At 38.4% G+C, this 18,904-nt stretch overlaps 1 protein-coding gene across 3 annotated transcripts in view; it reads right to left on the bottom strand.

The window, feature by feature from the left end:
- Positions 1-18,904, bottom strand: part of GRID1 (glutamate ionotropic receptor delta type subunit 1) — an 814,231-nt gene that overhangs the window by 716,948 nt on the left and 78,379 nt on the right. The window lies entirely within an intron of this gene.

The following is an 18,904-nucleotide window of genomic DNA, read 5'->3' as shown; positions in this document are numbered from 1 at the left end:
CTGATTGGCTCGAAATTTTGAAATCTCTAAATTTCCCACAGGACAGGAATTGTGTTTTTCAACCAGCTCTTCCTATGTGTATATCATATTTGGTGCCTAGATACTAGGCCATGACTGCTCTAGGAATAAAAGAGGATATCACACACACACACACACACACAGAAAAGACAGGGGAGAGAGATTGGGACAGACAGAGAAAGAGGATGGAGAAATAAGGGATGAGTGGTTATGTGGCTAATATATGGGATGGTAAGTTTGGGTTCTATTCCCAGCTTTTTCCACAAACTTGCCCCAGGTCAGACAACAAGTTTATTTAATTCTCTGTGCCACAATTCTCTCACCATCCCCCTACCATCCAAACTGTAAAACAGGCCTATGAAGCAATCTTTTGCCACCACTCCCCCTCTCTGAACAATCAGTTACAACACCACTATCTAAAGAGACAACTGAAGAGGTTTGGTGAAGGTTTGAGTGACAGTTCTGTGGGTTACACACGAAAAAGCTTTACTTGCTCACTTCAAAATGTAAGAACTGGAGGGGGGCGAGGAATTAATCTGTATAAATCACCCCTTCTGCCTCCTACTGAAGAACTGGGAACTGGCTGTTGTTCCTTTCAACCCTAGTAATTGGTTTACAATGGTTTGTATACATTTATATTTCACAAAGAAAAGTTAGTAAATCTTTAGGTTTTTCTTTTTTAAATGTGATTTGAGATGTTCATTTACGTGTCAGGAGGCTTATGGAGTCTTAAGTTCTGATCTGTTTTTGCTTGTATTAACCACACACAAAAGATTTCATCAGTTATTTCATTATGCCATAGGCCTTTTATTGGTTTGCAACTTAATAAGTGTTGTCAGGCTTCTTCTGTTACTGTATAAACCTGTAATGAAACATATTGAAGCCCTGTCTTCCTCACCAAAGAAAAGTCAAAAGCAGATTCCACACTAGTATTAATTCTGCCAGAGATGACAGTGTAGCATATGAAAACCTCAACTTCCGAGGAATACCTAGAAACTCAACTCCTATAAATCAGAGTTGCTCACTGATTAGACAAACTCCAAAATGAAAGAGGTAGAAGTTAGGTCAATTCTATCCTGAACTAATCAAAGCCTGATTGTTTTGTTTTAAACCTCCCCTAAAGAAAAAATGCAAAACTTTTCCCTGTTAGTAAAGAATGAAATTTGATTTGTCTTTAGGAATAGTCTATATTGGAATTTCAAAATAAGATCTATAAATTTACAATCTTAATTGGAAAATTAAACAAGTAGAACCGAACCCTAGTTCTATTACTTTTTAGGTAGGAATCTACATCATATCAGCCCCGAGTTATCTGAAAGGTGATTAGGGATGTCACATTAATTGGGAAAGAATTAATATTAAACCTTTACAAGCCAAACGAATAATGGAATTTAAGAATTAGCCTCTTAATAAGACATACAGTACTGAGTGAGAATTATGGAAGCTGAGAGCTCAACTTCAGCTGATTATTCACCACAACCCCCAACTCTTTTTCAGAGTCACTGCTTCTCAGGATTGAGTCCCCCATTCTGTAAGTATGGCCTACATTCTTTGTTCCTAAATGTATACATTTAACCATATAAAAAACACATTGTTTGCTTGCACCCAATTAATGAAGTGATCTAGATTGCTCTGAATCAGTTACATGTCTTCTTCATTATTTATCACTCCCCTAATTTGGGTGTCATCTGCAAACTTTATCAGTCATGATTTTATGTTTTTTTCCAAGTTATTGATAAAAATGTTAAATAGCATAGGGCCAAGAAACAATCCCTATGGGACCGCACTGGAAACACACCTGCTCAATGATGATTCCCTGTTTACAATTACATTGAGACTTATCAGTTAGCCAGCTTTTAATCTATTAAACAGTACTTTTAATATTGCTGCCAGGTTTAGAAGATAAGAAAAGGGAAGACAGAAAAGCTAAAAAGTCATTAACTTTAATCTCCTTTCCCTTAACATTAAAATTAAGGGAAAGGAAGGAAGGGATTGGTGTAAAATGGAGAGGGTAATGGAAAATGGAAGTTAGAGATGGAGGGATAGCAAAGGGAGAAAGGAGGCCACAAAGCCCAGTAGACAAGGGATGCTGAAGTGTAGCAGCTGTATAGCTGTGATAAGAGAGGATCAAAATGAAGGGGGGAACCAAACACCACTGAAAACGCACTAAATGAGAACAGAAAGTTATCCAATCTACATTTTAGAGGTGAGCAAATAGGTCATCAGAAATGCTGCTCCCCATAAGTAATTCTATAACAGCTAATGTAAACTAGGTAAAATGTTGCATACAGGTTAGAGGTAAAGAGAAAATAGGTAAATGTTAAGAAAATATGACCAAATTAACCTTCATGCTACCCTCCTCCAACCTGTGAGCACCCCATTCAGTTCACTGACTGTTTAGACAAAAACTGTGAAACCACAATATATGCATGCTTAATGATAGGGGGTAGGCAATAATTTGTACATAGCACCTAAGAACTTTACAAAGTGTCACAAATGTTTTACAGCAATAGCTCAGAAAGAGCTCTTCAGAGAGGTGGGAACTTGGCACACAGAGATGATACAAGATTTTAAAAAATGGCAGTATTTATACAAATTATTATTATTGCAAACCAGTTTTAGTAAAGGGACTGCAATAATGAGGGGGGAGAAAGTGAGTGGGAGTTCACTAACTGGATCTATTATCCTTTTGGATTTAATCATGCTGTTACTTACTATATGTTAATTATATGCCAATTAAATATTAAACATTTAATGAAATTTAGCAGTTAACACATTTACTTTACATACAATGGTTAATTGATCAATATGCTCTTAATAATTTAAGAAGTTATAACTATGCTATTAAATTCAAATTAAATGGCTAAATTAAATCACAAATGCATATAAGTAATGATGGCTAACTTCACTGCATGTACTCTTCACTTCTAAAAGTGACATTTTACGAACAGCAAAGTATATGCTGTAATATTAACGATACGGTGATATTTCCCTATTAGGATAAGAAATAACTGTTACTTTAAATACTATTATCTACTATTATATACAAAGAAAAATAAGTTAAAAGAAAATTGACTTTTGGCAGCAAAGTCGAGTATTTAAAAGTCAGGAAATGCAAGATTTACATCTCACATGCAACCTTACTTCTGCCCTTTTGTGCATTCATCCTCTACATTGGTTGAGGCAGGGTCGCGTGGAAACAGTAGTATATGATCATGTAATTAAAGACTAACAATACATACACACACAGGGGTAGAATTAAGTTGTGTAGGCAACCATAAATCTGGCATTTCACAGCTCAAATGCTGAACTTTACCATCTAAATGAATGTCTTAACTGGGTTTTTTATTTGGCTTTTTGCATGCAATGTCTGTTAGATTCTATTTCTCCCCCCCCCTTTTCTTTTCTTTTCTTTTTTTTTAAAAGAACTGTAACAAACACAGCCCAGTCATGCAATATCAGCTGGGTTTGAACCTTAAGCCTTCAGCACTAACTTTACCCTTTGAGCTCCAAGACTAATTACATCAGCTGACAGGAACAGAAGACTTACCCCCAAAGAGGCGACTGGCCATTAATGTCATGTGCTGGGCCTTGGGATTATTCAGAAGGAACCCAGCTCTCACATTCTTCTTCCTATGGGATTTGAGAACCTCCTGCCATATAAACATGTCCCCAGATGTATGGGAAATGGGACACTGGGACCATGTATCAGGTCAAGAGGTCTGATTGGGAGGGGCAGCCTTGCCTGGCTCTCTCCCACCCTGCCACTACAGCTGCTCTGCATCTCCCAGGTGTTCCCACTGCAACAAGTGCTGCTGCTGCACTTGGTGGTGTGGTCTGACTCTTTAGAACATTCATGGTCAGTTGTTATTTTGCCAGGATGCTAAAACTTTTGTGAGGAACACAAGTGAGAGAAGGGAAACAGCAACTTTTAAGTCTACAATTCAGCAAAATTGGACTGGAATGGAATTTCATAGAACAAGGAAAAGGCAGTTCTTTAGCTTGAGGGCTTTCTCCCTCCTAAATTTCAAATGCCTGCTGAAACAATGGAAGTGTTAAAGTTTCTGAAGAAAAGGTCACAATAATCTTTTATAATGGAAAATGTAAGGCAACTTAAATATAAGGGTTGTTACCAGTTCCCCTTGTAGTGATGTAATAACTGTGTTGACCTTTCAATAACATTTACGTATTAGGCTTGATTCTGAAAAAGGGCTGAATGCCCAAAATTCAGTGCTGTCAGTCCACACCCATGCAGTATGAGAGTGATGCTCAAACGTGTGGATTGCATAGAAAAGAAGTTTTAAAAGGCACTATGATAATTTCTCTAATACTTTCGGGGGGAGAGGGGGAATCAATAAGTCAATGATCATTTTACCCTATGCAGTTCTCATCTGTCCCTGGGTTTTGCTAAAGATATTTTTGAGGGCACCATCCTTTGCTGCATTACTCCCAATAACCTTTTAAAACAAGACAATGACCTTTCCTTCAGTCTCAATGGTCCTCTTGAGGTTTTTGTCCAGCCAATAAATTCCCCCAGATTGTTAGAAGAAGACTAGTATCTGAGACTTGAAAGAGGTTAAAGATTTCTTCAAACATGAGCTTTATTACCTCTCTTTTATTGCACTGAGGATAACAAATTCCACAAGGTTCTTTGTGAATTTGTTTTCCAATCCTGTGTTATGTGGCAAATACAGTGGCATACACTGAGAATAAAGGGCTCTCTGGGACCTCTCTAAAAATAAGTTTGTTTCTATTTCTTTGTTCCTATCAACTTTCAACCAGCAGATCAACTGTTACAGACAGAAACTGGAAAGGAGAGAAAGGACAAAGAATGTCTAAGGAGTGAGATATAAAAGACAAGTTTTCTAAGCAATTATAGCATGCCTTAAGGAGGGGCATTATGACAGAAGATGGAGGAAACCAAAGAGGAAAGGTAGGACATGTGAGGTTATGTATATTCATTTCTTTAATTCTATAGTTAGGAGCCTGGAAGAAATAGGCTGACCAAGGTTCCAGGCAAAATTATGGAGGGAAGACAGAATAGCAACTTTCCTTATCACGTTCCTTGGTCAGTGTTAGAAGGAAATATTTTCTGTACCATTGTCACAGAACAGGAAGGCATAAGGCCAAATGATGAGGAAGTGTACAAATCATCTTTAAAATGCACTGCATTATTACTCTTGTTAAATGGATATTAAATATTGATGAATGAAAGATGTTCCTGTATATTTTACTGGGCATTACTGAGTAGTACCAAATCAAGAAGCTACAATTGTTTCTAATATCCAAACATAGTGCATATTAAATATTTAAGTGCAAAACTCCTACCCAATTAACAGCTACATGTATAAGTGCTACTAAAACAATGAACCCAAAATAACAAAAAGGACAACATCAGCTGTGTCAAAGATGACTGGGAGCTCCATAAATCAAAACATTGCTATTTGATAGCTACATAGTTGTGACATTTATTGATGGTGTCTACATTTTACAAGTATCCATATATAACTGACTACAATTCCTCAAGACATGTTGGAACATGCCCTGGGCTCAGTGTGAAACCTGGGATGGATTCTCTTTGGGCAGTCTCTTTGGTCCAGAAACTTGCACAGAAGGGGATATGTCCAGGGAATTATGCTCAGAAGTTGCAAAATCATTGTATCATTTTATATTTAGGTTTTCAGAGTTGGAAAAAAATGATTTTGAAGCTATACCTGAAGGACATCAGGAGGAAGCAGCAAATGATGCCATTAAATTGGAAATTCACATATAGTAATATCAGTTCTTTCTCCACGGGGGAAAAAAAAATGTTGATTTTGTGAAACAAAAAAAGTCAAAACCACCAAGGACACACAGAGTTAAAAGCTATATTTTAATCTCCTCAAAACAAATTTTACTAATTCATGCAATTTATTGGCTTTTTAGTCCACCCCTCTTCTCTAAAGGAAAAGGACATTTTAGCAATATATTTCAACCTTGAGCCTGCCTAACATCCTCAGCTACCTGGCCTGTCAAATCCAAGTTTGTACAGAAGATCTGGAATATTTATATGCTGTAGCCAGCCCTACACCCTTGAGTGGTGTAATCAAATGATGGATTAAATAGGAGAAGAAATCAGAAATTATTGTTCCCGGTGGAAGAAATATACGCAAAAAATTGAATGATTTAATTCAAACATAATAGGCCAAGTTGAGCATTTACTTACACCCACAAGATCCAATTAAGTCTACCTGATCAAGTAATTTTCTATGTAATCAATCAATCTAATCCAATCCTGCATTAAGCTTACCTAGATATAAATGAAGACAGAATTTGATTAAATATGTTTATCTTTCAGCCTCAGATGCAAACCAAAACTATTCCGAATTACTAGAGGCCATAATAATGTAACTATTAAGTTCATATATACTGTCTCTATACCCCATAATCTTTTATTTTACACTCCGGTTAACAATGGAAGAGGGGAAACTATTTTCCACACATATTTGTTTTAAAAAATTCAAACACATTCAGACCTCTGTGTGTGTTCACTTTCCACATCAGACCTAGTTTTAACTAGAATGACTGTTTACAGAAAGTGAGTTTTAAGCTCTTAAGACTTTAAGAAAAAGAGCATCTCTACTGGAACCATAATTAGAGATCCAAAAATATTCAATATTATTAATCACAACCAAAACACAGGTTATGTTTCAGACTTCAAATAGAAAGTAACAAAATTCACCAGAAGTTTCAATGAATAATTTCAAATAATGAATAAATCTGAGGCTATCATGATCAGTTCACAGATATCCCAAGAACAGGAAGTGAGGTGAAATTCATCCCCTGAATGATTTGTTATGAGTTATTCACTCAGCTCTAGTTAATGGCCCCGATGGACTTTACCCAATAGAGATAAATAGTTTAATTAAATGTGTGTAGAAACTGGACTAAGTTTGAAGACCTTGGCTCCAAATGCTCTTTTGCATAAGTTACTGACCTGGATGAGTGGGATAGTAAATCTGCTTTATAATCATCATGTCTGTCTCAATTAGGCAAACCAATTAATTGCGAGATACAAATAGATAACCAGAGTAAGGCATAAAATGGAGCAACCTCCTCAAAGACTAGAGTAGCGCCTCAAACCTGCAACCTTCCAAAGTTCATGGCTTCTCTACTGAGAGGATGAGGCACTTTTAAGAGAAAGGGAGTTGGGAGAAGTGACAGGAGCAAACATGACATCTAGATGTCTGATCTGTCACTGGGGAGGGGAATGATAATAGAAAAGTGACATGCACTGAGCATAAGGAAGGGGAGAGAGAAGGCGGCACGGAAAATGAAGGTGCGTATTTTGGTGGGAGAGCAGCATCTCTGCCAAACTATTCAACTCCAGACTATTAAATCTTTGGTTGAAGCTGAATATTGCACTTGGGGCAGAGTTATTTACACTGAATTTTAAATAAACTAAACTTAGTCAACATATTATGGACTAAGAAGAAGATTTTTTTCAAAGGCCCTAAGGGGAGCTCAGCTCCCAAAATCTACCCCTTATTGCCTACCATGCTTTTATTCTTAAACAGAAGCCATTATCCACCTGTTAACAAAAAAAACTCAGAACAAGAAACTTATTTTTTATTTGCCTCTTCACTCAAAGTATAAAATACTTTTAACCCTTTCATTTTATTTTTAAAATAATCAGCCCATTTATAAGGGCTTAAAAATGGAAATTTGACCACAGCATTTGACAATAAAGGAACAAAAAAAAACCACTTCAAAGAACATTATCAAGAATAATCTTTTCTCTATTACCAGCAACATCTTAACATTATGAAGAGAAAAAGGCTCAAATTCATCCCGATTGTAACTCCACTGATTTCTGTGGAATTCATAAAGGGTGATTTGACCAAAAATTTTAATAAGCTAATTCATTTTCACCTTTTATCTGTTTAATTTACACACCTCTGAACCGAAGCACAAACTACATGGTTTATAATCAGTTTTGTGCCCACACTTATATAGAGTGCATACCTTTAAAATATTAGTTCATAGTGAAGGGTGAATGCCAAAGTATCATAGTTGGATTCACATAAGCACCCAAATGTTTGGGTGAATCTCTGTAGCTTATTTATATGAATAGCACTGCTATTTTTGCCTAAAACTTTTGTGGTTCAAGGGACTCCCTTCATGAGATTCTTCACCAAATTCTTGCTTCAGACCAGGCCAAGACCAGTTTTTCTTCAAGTAGTTTTGGCACAAAGTCCCCATCAGAACCGGAGTCAGCGAGGATCAGACATGAAATGAAAAAAAGTTAACTGAACTTTTATCAACTTCAAACTCAAGGTTTGTTCCTGGTTCCTATGAATGCTTTGCTGGGATCATTTTAAACAAAACTAGAGAGAGGGGCCTGAATTCAATCCCTCTTTCAGAGCCAAATCCAAGTGTGATGCTGGATTTGAGGAGTTCTGATGCAGATCCACCTCCAGTCTGAACTGGCTTCCCTATCCTATACATTATGGATTGTTCAAAAGGACCAAAGTTTAAAAGAATGGCATTACTGGTGCATACGACAGATATGGGAAAGGGAGGGCAAATGATCAGACTGCTACAGATGGCCCATTAGAGTTGCAGATGAAATGCAAGGAGATGCTTATAAAATACAAGCAAAAAGAAGGTTAATAGTAAAATAACCTTCCCCATTCTAGTGCAGCAGCTTACCATTGAGAGGCTTCAATACACAAATTGTGATTCAAGGAGCCAGGTGTATGTTTATTAGCTCTGGGCCCTTGAAAGATGAGAAATTCACCATGGGAAATAAAGATTACCAGCTTTGCAGAAAGTTGGCTTTTATCTTCCAGCATACAGAAGCATCACAATGTTTTCCCTGCAGCAATTCATAAATCATTATGGACTTTTTAAATGCTTTACACAGAGTTGGGTCCCATATCTTACTGCACTAAGTCTCTGTACATATATAGACACACTGTACAAACACTTGCCCTATCAGCTCTTTCCCTGCCTTGTGCCAAGATGGTGAAGATCTTACAGGAGGCAACAGGCCTTGATGAAAATATTCCTCCTCCTCCAGTAGAAGAAGAATGGCCTCCTACTCCGTTTATGACATGAATAAAGGATTGGGGGGAAATGAAGTATCTGTTATATTGTTACCATGGCAATCATCCCCTTTAGAAGGCCAAGTTCTTTCCGTTTGTTGACAGAATGATTTGTAACAGAGTTTTAGAAAAATGTATTGTTTGTCATATTTTGACTGAAACAACTCATTTTTAGCATTTGCTTTTGCCGTTTCTTTCAAGTGCAGGACATAAAAACTCCTTTTTTATTACAGCTAAAACATAAGAAAATTTGTTGGTGTGATTTACTGCTCTTAACCCTTTGGCACCATGAGTCAGGGAGGAATCCAGCTCAGAAACAATAATGCTTTTGCATTAGTGGCTAGCATGAAAGCATCCTGTTTCTTGGCACCAAAATGCTGAGGGGGAGGCGACATATTTTAGATGCACTCTGAGTATGCACTGCAATCTGGCTGGAGTAAAATAATCCTGAGTCTCAGCTGCAAAGACTGAGCAAGAACACAGGCTATCTAATAGCATTGCTGTATGGACACAGCTCTCATGAACAATGGTGCCTGTACCAGTTGGGACACTGCACAAACTCATCAAAAGAGAGAAGGTATATTCATATTAAAATAAATGTATCTGCACCCAATTCTGTGGCACATTCATAGCTGCTTATTTAACAAAGTATTTATTCCAGACAAAGGAACGAGGTGGTGCAACTGCTTCAGATTATATATTACACATGCCCTAAGGGCTTGTCTACACATACAGTGCTGCTCCTTCCTCCTGTAGTGCTTCATGAAGACACTACCTGCGCCAATAGGAGGGCTTCTCCCATCGGTGTAGGTACTCCACCTCCAAGAGATGGCAGCTACATCAACGGGAGAAGCCCTCCCATTGACATAGCCCTGTCTACACTGGGAATTAGGAAAATCCACACCCCTGAGCAACGTAGTTATAACAACATAAATTGATAGTGTAGACCAAACCTAAGTGGGCCACAAAGGAGGAACAACAAGATTATATTGAGCAGCCAGAGCACAGCACTAAGTGACACTTACACTAATGAAAACATATAGAACTAAGATAGGTTATAGTGCCCCAGCTAAAAATTGATGCACTGGTGTCTGCAAGTCTAAGCCATAGCTGCAACTTTGCCCCCACCTTATTTGTCATAGGGTCCTTTAAGGAATTCAACTCTGAGCAGCTTTATGTCTCAGAAGAGTTTGAAAAACATTATTTCATAGGGCATTTGGTCTTTTTGTTTTGTTTTTTCTTCCTTGGCATTTTATTACCAGTGGCGTTTAAGAAAGCAACATAAGCTTTCTTTTTTGAGAACTCTTACATTTCTTAAGAGCTCAACCTGCTCATTCCCCACCTAAAAAGTCTAACTCCTGTTTTGGATACTTCAGTCAGTTGTTTTGGAAATGATTGCAATGGCAAATACACTGGATGAATTCAGGTGGGGAAATTCGTACCAGAAACTCATAAAAAGGACTGAACTTTGCCCTCAGATCAGTGCTAAATTCACACTGTATCAAAGATCATTTGGCCACAAAAAGCAAAGATCCTGGGCATGATTCTGATCAGTCTTACACTAGTGTAAATCAGAAGGTGCTCCACTGAAGACAAGGGAGCATTAAACCCATGTAACATTGCCTAGAAACAAAAGGCCTGATTTTCAGCTAATATATCCCTGATAACTCAGAATGAGGTAAGAGAAACAACAAATTTTTTTTAAAAAAATTAAAAGATTATGGAGCAGGCTAGTTCTCAGTCCCTATGAAATGTCGCCCAAAATTTCCTCATCAAATTCTTTGTCAACTGCTCTTTACATCCAAGACTAAAAAACAAGTGCAATTTACTTAACACCGTTTATTTGTATGCGTGGAGATAGAATTCAAGGATAACCAACAGAAGGTCATTCATTGGGTCAATAGTATTGCAAAAGTCATCACCGCAGCTCAGTCAATTCCCTGCCATTGCAGAGGTCTCAGGCACCGGTGCATGTCCATCCCTCCTATTGCCTTCCTGTGGGTCATAATCGTTTAGTCTTCCAAGGGCTGTAATACTTTGGTCTAATTTCAGTTGTTCGGTTTAGTGTGCTGGGTGGTGTTGGTGACTGGTGATATACAGGAGCTCAAACTAGATGATCTGAAGGTTCTTTCTGGCAAAAAGTCTAGGGCCTAGATACCCAAGTACTTTGGTGAATTTAAGTGCCAGTGTTAGGCTGCACTGTGATTCACAAGATTCTCGCTGTACCCTGTAAGTGTCCGAAGTTGCTCAACTTCCTACATCTTTTCAGTAAAAGTTCCTCAGGTGCTTACGTATCTGCCTCTGGGCATGTGCACTGCTGCCTCCCTGTAGGGGCTTGGATGCCTATCTCCCATCTCAGTCCCAGATATTACCTGTAATCAGTTTCTTAATGTATTAGGCTTAGACTTGCATGTTTTGGTTTATTTTGCTTGGTGACTTATTTTGTTCTGTCAGTTATTACTTGAAACCACTTAAATCCTACTTTTTATACTTAATAAAATCACTTTTGTTTATTAATAAACCCAGAGTAAGTGATTAAAACCTGGGGGAGAAAACAGCTGTGCAGCTCTCTCTATCAGTGTTATAGAGGGCGGACAATTTATGAGTTTACCCTGTATAAGCTTTATACAGAGTAAAATGGATTTATTTGGGGTTTGGATCCCATTGGGAACTGGGTGCTGGAGATAAGTAACCTGCTGAGCTGTTTTCACTTAAAGCCTGCAGCTTTGGGGGCATGGACCAGACCCTGGGTCTGTGTTGCAGAAGGCTAGCATGTCTGGCTCAACAAGGCAGGGTTCTGGAGTCCCAAGCGGGAAGGAAAAATGGGCTCAGAGGTAATTTCAGCACATCAGATGACAGTCCCAAGGGAGTCTCTGTGACCAAACCCGTCACAAGGCTGTTTGGCAATCTCCACCTCACAAATAGAGTAACACTCCGACAGTGCATTAGTGGGTTAAGAAAGGATGGGATTTCGAGACAAATAGTAACAAATAGAGTTAAGGGTCTTGGGAGCCCCACACAAGTTCTTCTTCAACCAGGCCAGAGCACACAAGTCAACTGTTTAGCATGGGTGCCATTGACATATAGCCTGGCAGGGAAGCCTGTGTCCATTAAATAGAAGCAACAAAACAGAATGAAATTGATAAATGCAAGGTACCCGGAGCTAGGTACTAAAATCCATCAGTCAAGATAAGGTCTGCTTCTGCATTCTGAGTATGACAATGTTCTAGCCTCATTGCACTTCAAAGTAAACCCTCCAGAAGAGTTAATTACAAGAGTAGTTTGATATTTATCTGTGAGATGCCATTCCCCAACATGCTGTGTGCTTTTACTCTCCACTATTATGAAGCATAAATTTAATCTTTTATTGATTTATAAATACTTCACACTATGTAAAATATTGCTGAATTATAATCCTCTCCTCATAAAATGGTAAGCAAACGTCCAGCCATCTGTTTGGCTAATGAGAACAACCACCCAAACTACTTTTTGAGCATAACACATCCCAGTTTGAAACTGCTTTCAGTGTAAACACCTGTTCATACATATCAATTACAATTATAATTACTCAGTGAATATAATCAAAATAAAAGTGTTACAGCCCTATTGTTTACCAATTAAGACTGTTGAATGCACTGGTAGTATTCCTACATTACTTTTTATTCTTGACCCATCCTAAAAATCAAACCAGTTTAAGTTACTCTAAGGCTCTGCAAAATCCAGTGCTCATGAAAGTATATTTACAAAGGGAACTCAGCAAGGCAGTTAGGTCAAATCCCAGTATAGGTGGGTTCAAATTCTCACAGTTAAAGTGAGTTTGAAGATAATTATTCTTTGGGCCCTTTTATCCACATCACAAAAGCATCAGACAAATTGACAAATTTTGGTGCCATTAGCGGACACTATTCAACATTACTCCCATAAAACCACACAAGCGGGGACATTATTAAAGGTCAGGCTTGAGATGCAGTAACAGCTGCGTGTAGATCTCTGTGCGGGGGCAGAGATTCGTTTCCTTGGACTTTAGCACAAAGACAAAAGCAAAATATTTTTGTTCCCATCTTAATGAAAGCAGAAGGCAGTATTTAAAGGCAAAAAATTAGTCTTTCGTGGCAAAATGCTGTATTTGTAGCAAGTTTTCTTTGCAGGACTGATCTAGTCTTGCCTAGGATCATGTGCTCAGAAAATATCTGTTGAAGTACAGAAAAATCTTATTTTGCATGATTCTGCATGTGAGATTGAATCCTGGACAATATCATCTGCACCCACTATACTGAGGCCAAACCAATGAAACAGTCAATGGATCAGATCCTCTAAACCAACTTTGTACTCCAGAAGCACTACATCATCACTTTAACGCTGCCCTGAAGGAGCAGTTAAGGTTCCCAACATTAGGGAATCCTGTGCTGGAGTAAAGCCTGTCTGGAGATGAAGGATGGGGGTGGAACCAGAGCATGAGTGCAATTCACTCTGCCAAATCCTATCAGGGCAAACAGGTCCCTAATGGACAATTTCAACTGGCATAAATTAGAGCAATCCTCTGGCTGCTCTAACTTGCACCAATGGCCAGTTTTGACCTCCCCACTGGCCCCAGCATTGTGGGGGCAATGGAGGACAAGCCAGCTATCTTTGCAAGATCAGCTCAATGGACACAAATTGATTATCTTTTTATACTTTGAAGCCATGCCTTAAAAGGTGACAGACTAGTGGATCATCGCCCATACCTCTGTTTTGATGCCATAGTGCCTCTACTTTTTCAGTAGAAGTGCTCCATCTATAATACAGTAAAATCCAGAAACTGTAGAGGGGAGCTGAATTCAGTATAACTGGTCTTTTCAGTCAGACCACATAGCCATCACTGGAGGCAAATCCTCTCATGGAACCTATTATCTAGTGAGAAAAACATTGAGAAAGATCATTCACATCCATGCACATACAAAAGACTTCTGCTGTCAAAGATTAGTGCCACACTTAGAAGATGAATGACTATCAGGAAAAGATGTGGGAGGGAAAGAAGAAGAAGAAAAAGACTGATCAGACTGATCAGAAGCTGAACTTCTGGTCCTTGTAGTCTGCCCTCATCACAAGCTAGTTGCTATTTTAATTTTTCAGTAAATACACATTATATGACTCAGAGTCCAGAGCTGGCCTTTGACATCAGAGATGTACCAGAGACCTGAAAATTGCAGTACCAAAAGCAAAAGTGGTAGTAAGGTATAACCAAAAACAGTGTCCTAAAGGTTACCATATATTAGTCTAGTGCATTATACACTTCATATCTGATGTCTGACTTGAGTAAATTGCCAACTCTTATTAATGAGGTATTGTTTAAGATCCCAAATAAGTAATGTGTTGGTTTTATGACTTAAAAAGGGGCAAATCTCTCAAGATGAATACTGTTTTCATGCAGTTCCCACTGTTATTTAAGTGGAAAAGATTTAAATCTACTATTCACCAGCAAAAGGAGTTAAGAATCATGCACGTTACCACCCCAGAAAAGAGCCAGGAAATAGTCTGATAGGCTGGCAGCAATTCTCTACTGCAAAGGAAATGTAGCTGCTTCAAGAGAAACAAGCCTAATTTGACACTGACACACACACTCTCTCTCTCTCTTTCTTCAGAACTCTGGGAGGAGGATTAGTTATTATATATAGTCACTTTCCCAGCAATGCACATCACCCAGCTGCCTTAGTGTCAACCTGAAAATTCATCCCAATTGCTTCTCGTGAAACCAAATAGTAGTTACAAATTGCATTGAGAATGTGAAATTAGATGTGGCCCAGTAAATCTGCTGAACAAAAATGAGTAAAAAATGTAGCTTTTGAGGTGTCTGCTGGTTTATAGCAATTTCTAGCAAAAAAAAGTAAATTATGAAAGCTACTTTGAACATTCTCTTATGCTGTGATGTGCCATATGCAAGATATTTATTAATATATACTTTGGTATGCACTGAAGAGCTTTTTGATGAAACAAAGCTTCAACCCGGGCTTTAAGGGCATAATTATTATTGTTTTAATTTCTTCTAAATTCATTGTTGTTTGAACCTCCATTTTCATGTGACTAGTTGAGGATATGATGCATAATTAAAACAGAAAAAACGCTGCTCAGTTAATGGTAATGCACCAGAGCTTAGGTTGGACATTCTTACGGATACTGTTGCATGGAAGGCATATACAGACACAAAAGCTTTTTTGAGTAACTGAAGAAGCAACCATATTGTAATAAGAATGAAACAGTCATAGCAAGCTCCCTTAACTTCCCTGGACAGGGTTCTCCTGCACCCCCTTTGAACTGGGCTTCAGTGACATTAACAATTTGCCCAATAAATGAGAAGAGTCAACCAGTTAACTAGAAGGGCCCACTTGTCTCCCTATACCCAGCTTCTCGCACCCTCTTTCTTGGATCAGTTTAAGTGTCCCTTGAGCCAACCGCCAGCTTCATAGTGGCCTACCAGATGGGAGTAATAATGAAAGATCCCTAGTACTCAAGCTTGGAACTCTACTCCCACTTCAGCTTTCCTTTTGACTGAAACATGCAATTTAGCTTTATTGGGAAAGTGTTTTTAGAATAGAAATGTCACTGTGCACTGCAAAAGCAAACACGAATATGGCCTCATCTTTCCGCATCCCTACAATATATTTATCCCTTTTAAAAAGCAAGGGGTAGAGAGGTGGCACAAGAGAACAGTGATGGCCTTTCACATTTAGATATTGGTCCCATTCAGCCCATCAGAATGTTTTTTTTAAAGATAGTTAAAGAACCTCAGACTTAGTCCCTGTAGGCTTGACCCTCCAAGTATATCTGAAGATAAAACTTGATGGAACTCTCATTGATTCAGTGGACGTTCAAGACTGCAGGATCAAATATCACTTGGCTACATCACAAAACCACTACTCACATGCAGTCTTGGTGCCATAAAAGCCCAGGACTGGAATACTGAATTGTGAATAAGCTCATGAATAAGATGCATTGAGAGAACAGTAAAAAAGGAAGGTTGCACTGTGCTTGCTTTATTTCTAGCTCTAATGAGGGTGATCAGTCTCTCACTTTACTCACAACAAATAAAAATTGGTCTCAAGATACTGTATATCGGATTACATAAAGCACAAGATTTAGTTCAGAGCCCTTTCTGCTTATAACCACATTGAAGGATGCTCTACATTTTTAGCATTGCAATTTCATTGGGCATCTCCCAGCGATAGTGTTACTCAATATTGTGATGCTAAGCTCTCTGTACAATGAAAACCAAACAGCTAAGGGTGTAGCAAACAGCCACAAAAATCTGAAATGACTTGTGCCCTGATCTTACAATGAGCTCTCATCTCGCTCTACAACGTCTAACTATTTCAGACTTTTGCATTGTCAGTAAGGAGGCTAGTGTCATGGATATGGATCTTATCTTCTCAGGTATTTATTCCTTCATTTCAATTTATACAAATTCCAAAGAGAGCTGCCTATCCAGCGTCCTATACTCCACACATGTCACAAACCCATTGGGTAGTAGTTTTTCTTCAGTCAGTGCTGACCTGAAGCATATTTTAAATGAGTGACAGAAGTGGAAAGCAACAGTAAAGAGTTGTGTAGGAAGCCTGCGGTATGGAGAGTAGAAGGTTATGTGTTCAGGTTGCAGAGTAATATTTACCTTAGATGGGTTACTCCAGAGGTCACTAGGCATAAGTGGACTAAACAATTGCTTAGGGCCCCAAGCAGCTCAACAGGATCTGATTCATGGGGATGTTTTTTCATTAGGTTTAATCAGAGTTTTGACTTTGAGCTATTTCAGTAATTTACCAATTTACAAAAATATGTTTTAAATGAAAGTGATCCAAAAACCATCATTTGGTAATGTGTGTGTTGGGTTGGTATATTTTGGGGTTTGTGGAAGTAATGCAATTAGTATTTTTAGGGAGTGGGTGAGGGGGAAGGGATGGCCAAAATATTTTGGCCAACGGCCCACAGTGGGCTAGTACTGGCTCTGGGTAATTCCCATTGACATGTAAATATTGCTTCATCCACATGGAACCCCAAAGTTTAGATCCTAGGCCAAACAGAGGAGACTAATATATTTCTAACTAAGCAATTTGTATGAATGGACATGAGAAAAGTGATTTCATGTTTGGGTTTCCAGCCTGAACTGGTCTCCTGCTTCCACTTAAATAGGCCTCCGGTTTTCATCCTGCGATCTTTAAACTTCCCTCAGTCATCTGTCTTTCCTCCACCCCAAGCCTTCTGCATCCTCATTTTCTCTGGCTCCCCTTCTTCCTTACTGTTAAGTCATTTTCACATCTGAGCCCAGTCGACTTAGTCTCCTTTCTCATTCCATCTGGGTGCAAGTAGATTATTCTCTGAAATCTTCCACTGCTATGGCTTCCTTGGAAGATGCCTCCACTCACCCCAGCATGAATGGATCAGAACTTAAGGTTGCAAAGCTGAATCTTGAATAGAATGGTACCTCTGCTAGTCAAGGTTTGTTATGTCAATCTATGCTCAGCCTACCTGATTGATCTCAATACTTCCTTTACAACTGGGGGGGGGGTAGGCGAAGAAACACTATTGGATTTCACATACACTGATGTGAGCAGCTATATTTACTTTAGATAATGCATTTTACCCTTAGATACTCTTTCATAGTCCACTGAAGTTTGGCTGTCTTATAATAGGTGTTTAATATTTTTCTTTCAGTTTATTCACACACAATCCATCAGAATTTGACAACAACAAACAAGGATACATGACCCAGTCATAACAGCTCCCCATATTGCAGAAGTGTCTGAAAACTGACTGACAATAATTTTATTTAATATTAGCTTTGCCTGGAGTAAATATTTCCACCATATATATAATTCTCTAAAGACCCTGATAGAACCCATTTTATGTGCACAGATCATCAAATACACCCTGTCATGTTGAAAGATTTGTTAGCTTTAAATCACCCCAACCTATAATAAAAAAAAAATAGGAGCAGGAATTGTCTAGTGCACAAGAAAGGAAGGATGAATGAGAATAGATTTTTAAAATGTGATGCACTGTATGCATTTTACCCAAAGCATTGAAAATACTTTCCAAAGATGCATTCTCAGAAGTTATTATTCCCACAAGAAACTCCCCCAAAAGGGAGCTGTTTGCCCTTTTGCAGATAGGGAAACTAAGAACAGAGAACTGAAGCCATTTTCTCAAGGTCACACAGGGAATAAGATGTAGGGCAGTGTATTTAGTCCATTATGTTATCCCTAACAGAAAGTAAATTATCAGCATCTGTTCAAGGGAAGAGGAAATCATTGTAAAATGGTGTTGAAGGCATTCGTGCCTAATTTAAATTCAAGGAGATGTAGGAGACAGATTTGCATATGTGAGTCCCTCTGTGATGTAACAGATTTTCTTAAAAATTGATCCTATTTCAAGTTGCAGTTTTATTTTTGCACCTGGATTTTGAGATTGCCACTTCATCTGAAACATGAAGCTTTTCCTATGTTGGACATTTGACTGTATTCAGTTCTTGGTATTACATATCCAACAGGCCATAATGCATCAGGATTTATCATCCTTGGCATATTTCAGGCCAGCTTTTACTCAAACATAGCACTTAGTGGTATTTTACATGAGTCTGGTATGTCCTAGAAAGAGAAGAGTTGAGGTATTCTTTAAGGCCCAGATGCAAACTTCAGCTAAGTGAATGGAAGATTTGCCTTCTAGCCAAAGCCTTGTGGGACAACCAAAAGAGACCCATGTAAAAAAAAAAAAAAAAAAAAAAACGTTCTTCGGTCTCCCCAGGATAGACAGACAATCTTCTACACTGTTGA

The sequence above is a fragment of the Trachemys scripta genome, chromosome 7 (assembly GCF_013100865.1).
Source record: "Trachemys scripta elegans isolate TJP31775 chromosome 7, CAS_Tse_1.0, whole genome shotgun sequence".
In the NCBI taxonomy this organism is placed as follows: domain Eukaryota; kingdom Metazoa; phylum Chordata; order Testudines; family Emydidae; genus Trachemys; species Trachemys scripta.
This window is presented reverse-complemented; position numbering and strand designations above follow the sequence as displayed.